Here is a 4,134-nt window from a genome sequence, read left to right on the forward strand (position 1 = left end):
TGAAGAGACACGATGATTTTTAGTCTAGAAAAACCCCACAAAAAAAAGGAAAGGGGGGGGGGGAGCTGAAAAGAACTATTTAATTATTAAAATACTTTCACTTCTTACCAACTGCTGCAATGTGATTTATTAGTGTTAATTTGCAATTTACTTGGGGAACAAGGGAAGAGAAATTTAACTCTATACAGCAAGTACATAACGTGCTTTGTAATTCTTGGACCAGAAATGTTTTTGTCTTTGGTTAATAATAAAATGCTGCACCAATGCTATCAAAACACAGACCCCTACCAACTTTAGCATGTTGTAAGATCATCACAGCTGGAAAACAATATGCTGAACCATAAATTCAGCAGCACAAGCAAGAACACATTTGATTCTATTTTTTGACCAAACAATGACATAATTCAGATAACATTAACACGGTATTTCTGTAGTGTCTTTGGCAATTGTAAGTGATTTACCAACATGCATTAAGCTTCAGCGTTCTGTGTGGTTTAGTATTTCAGTCTCTATTTTACAAATGCAAGTGTAGGGCAAAGAGAGGTTAAGTAATGTATTCGACATCCACATTTTCTTATTCATCACTTTGGCTAATCAACCTTATGATTATAGGGGTGGGGGGGATGAGAAGGTTTGGCCAGTTTGGCCGTGCATAACTCAACCATCAGAATTTTTTTTTTAGAGAATCAAATAGTAAAAAAAAAAAATAAATAAAAATAGGGAGGATGGGAATAAGAGATGGTAGCAAAATAAAGGGTCTATCAATGAAGTACAATTAGCCTTCAAGAAGGTCCTTTAGGCTCTAGGAAAAAAAGAAAACACATGAAGCCAAGGAGGTACAGGCTCAGCCTAAATGTCAGGTAATGGTTATATCACTGCTGTTTGAAATGCTTTGCTGTGAAAAGGATGGAGAGCCGCTTCCCGTAACATTCAGAAATATTACACTCAGGCCAATCTCACTGGGAAGAGGGAGACAGAAAAGAAGGAGAGAAAGGCAGCAGCTGAAATAATGACACCGCAACCAGATTTCAGGACCTAAGATATAGCCAGATAAGGTCCCTTCCAGCATCCAATATTCTTTCCTGTTTCACTGAGTGGAATGAAAAAAGAAGTTACAAATGGGAACAGAGGTACAGAGTTTGTTGTTTTCTTGAAGAAGAATTAAGTTCTGTGCTTCGATTTGAGAGAATGGGCTTACGAGTTCTACCTAGATTACAAATTTTGTACATTAGAGACACAGTTTTCTTCTCAGTCTGTCAGCACAGTACAAACAGCAATACATGGAAGTAACAGCCAAAAAAATCACTGGGATAAAAAAAAAAGTATGTTGATGCTCCCTGGTTCCTTAGACATTTGACTTCTTCATTTCACCAGATTTGTGACACCAGTTTTTTTTAATCGATAGGAAGTATTCAAGCTACTTATGATGAGTTCCTTCTGTAGACATGGTGAATACTTCTTCCAGAAGACTCCATAGGAAGCCAAGATTGAAGGCAGCCTGATGTGCTCTTTGCCCTCTTCAGCCTAGATGTTCAAGAAGCTACCTCAGGCTGCTCCACGTCACAGAAGCAGCACAAATATGCCCCGAGGCATCTCAGTTTGCCAAAACCCGGGGTCGATTTCTCCGATTTTACAGTATGCTTGATATACCACAATAGCAAAGCTGGAACATGATTGAATACCTTAAGGAAATTCACATTTATGCATATAAAAACAATCTCCAAAATCAGGAGAAGAAATCTGTATCGTTACCTTCTCACCTCCCATACTGGGAGTCCTCGTAACCATGCTCAATTTTGGAGTATTAAGTACCAAATAAAATGAGAGTCCTGTTCCACGCATTGTTTACCCTGTTGTCATCTAAGGAAATGAAGAGACAGGCAAAGCGCGCTGAGTGTACCTTCAGAAGAATTTGTGTCCATCTGTAAAATCTATAAAAACTGTACACTACTTTGGAAAATACACCTGTTTTCAGAGAATAAAAATAACTTTTTTAAACTTCTTTGTGTGCACATCTGATGTCATGTTTGGCTAACGAAACAAACCTTCTCACTGAACACTCACTCAGGCTACACAAGAAATGTGGTAGAATATTCTGCCCCACACATCATTGCCAAAATTACATCTGAAGTTCTAAAATGCAAAATATCGATCCGTATTAAAGCATGATGCAAGATCTTTATTAAACAAACAAGCTGTAGAACTCCAGGAGACAATCTAGAGATGATCAGTCCTGCATTTCACCTCTTCTACCTACTAAAATGGGAGATTGAAGTACAACACACTCACATCTGACAAGGATCGGACCTAAACCTATAGCACGTTGATTTTACACAGCCATCAGACCCCTTGTTTAAACAAAGGTTCCATCCGAAACACTTCTGAAGAAAGGGGAAGTTTGCTGTGATTCAATTCCCTCTCCACTGTTTCTCATATAATTTCTTCCACCACCATAGGTAGCACCAGCCACTTTTGGCAATACATTCTTAAAGTGGACTGTTGTTCTGGTTCCCCCACAAATTAATTGCCACGTTTCCTTTAACTCACCAAAAAAAATCAGATGACGTTTAAACAAGAAAGTAACACATTTTAGGTTAATTTAAAATATGAAATTATTCCAGGCCCCGTTTTGCTACAAACTGAAGACACGTGCATACTCTTTAGCAGATTACTCACAAGCACGGTCAGGAGTGATACATGTAAAATGGGTAATGGCAGAGTGTTACCCATTTCTTATTTACTACACAAATAGAGCAGACTAAAAATGAACATAAGGTCCTGCAGGGCAAGCTATGTGTTCTGTAGATATAAAATCATTGCTCATTAAGAAAAAAAAAAAAATCAGAGGCAGTGGCTACAACAGAGAACAGTTAAGTGTGTGAAGAATGGAAACATACATCAAAATACGAGTTCATATTTTCTAGAGAAGATCAACAGTGATACTGATGCTATGAGTCTCCTATTTTTCATTTAGTAGGTCTCAAAACTAAATTATTAACAGCGGACCACTCCACATCAGTCAAAAAGACTGAACTGGAGACCTTTTGCCTGGGGTTAGACTCTCAGACACTCCAATCAGCACATTTAAACTCTTAAATATGATGTTGCCTTCAGTATTTTTTCTATCCAGCTTCAAGAGCAATTTATGAGCTTATGAGAGACAGATGCCCAGAGTGAAAAAATTGACCTGTCTTTTTCACAGGACGTGCAAACTTCAAGAACCTTGAACCTTTCTAATCCGCCAACAGAATACTTGTCTTCAGTTGCCAGATGGATATTTGTAAAAGAAAAATAAAAGCCACATGCACAATATTGAGACTAACAGCTCAACAATGACACAGAATTCCAGCAGAATACGTAGATGTGCATATTCATGCAAGCAACAGAGAGAGCAAAGATGTAACAGAAACAGCATCGACATAACAACGAAATCTCTCTGCCGGATAGTTTACCCAGTTTGTTACAATAATAAAGTAGCACGGGTGGGATAAGCAATTAAAAAAAAAAAGAAATAATGTTTGCTTCAAAGAAGATATCAGAGACTACAATACAAAAGACTTCGAAGTCAGTAACTTTTTGTAATGGTTGCTTACCTCCTAATTTAAATGCATTCCTTGTGAATTATATTGTTTATTAACGACATACATAGTCTCTAGTCTAACTCTGTCAGAACAGCTAGAAATGTGGGATGCAGATTATGTTAAAGCTCTACTTTCCCAGTAGTAACAATGCTAAAAATACATTTGAATATTTCAAAAGAACACAGGCTATTTTTATTACAAACTGCATATATTGCTATATCCCAGCTCCAGTTAGAGGTCAGCAAAGCATGCTTATTTGACTGACTTCTATATACTTAATCTGTCTCCTTGTGTACCCAAGAACTGAATGCTGGAGTGTGCGCATCTACAAAGTAAAAGTGATCCATCAGGCTTCAACATGATCGAACCAGGGAGAAAGCAATCCCTGAAGCAGAGATGCAATATGTACCCGAAGCATCAGAGCTCTCTATCTGTTGAAGGGGTTGTCAGGAGCGAAGGGAAATGTATAAACGTAAATTACCACAACTGCTATAGAATTATCACTTTTTTTGAATCCTTAACACTAGACAGTTCACAAAATACCAAATAGTTT

Source organism: Pygoscelis adeliae, unplaced genomic scaffold (assembly GCF_000699105.1).
Source record: "Pygoscelis adeliae isolate BGI_AS28 unplaced genomic scaffold, ASM69910v1 Scaffold16, whole genome shotgun sequence".
Taxonomy (NCBI): Eukaryota; Metazoa; Chordata; class Aves; order Sphenisciformes; family Spheniscidae; genus Pygoscelis; species Pygoscelis adeliae.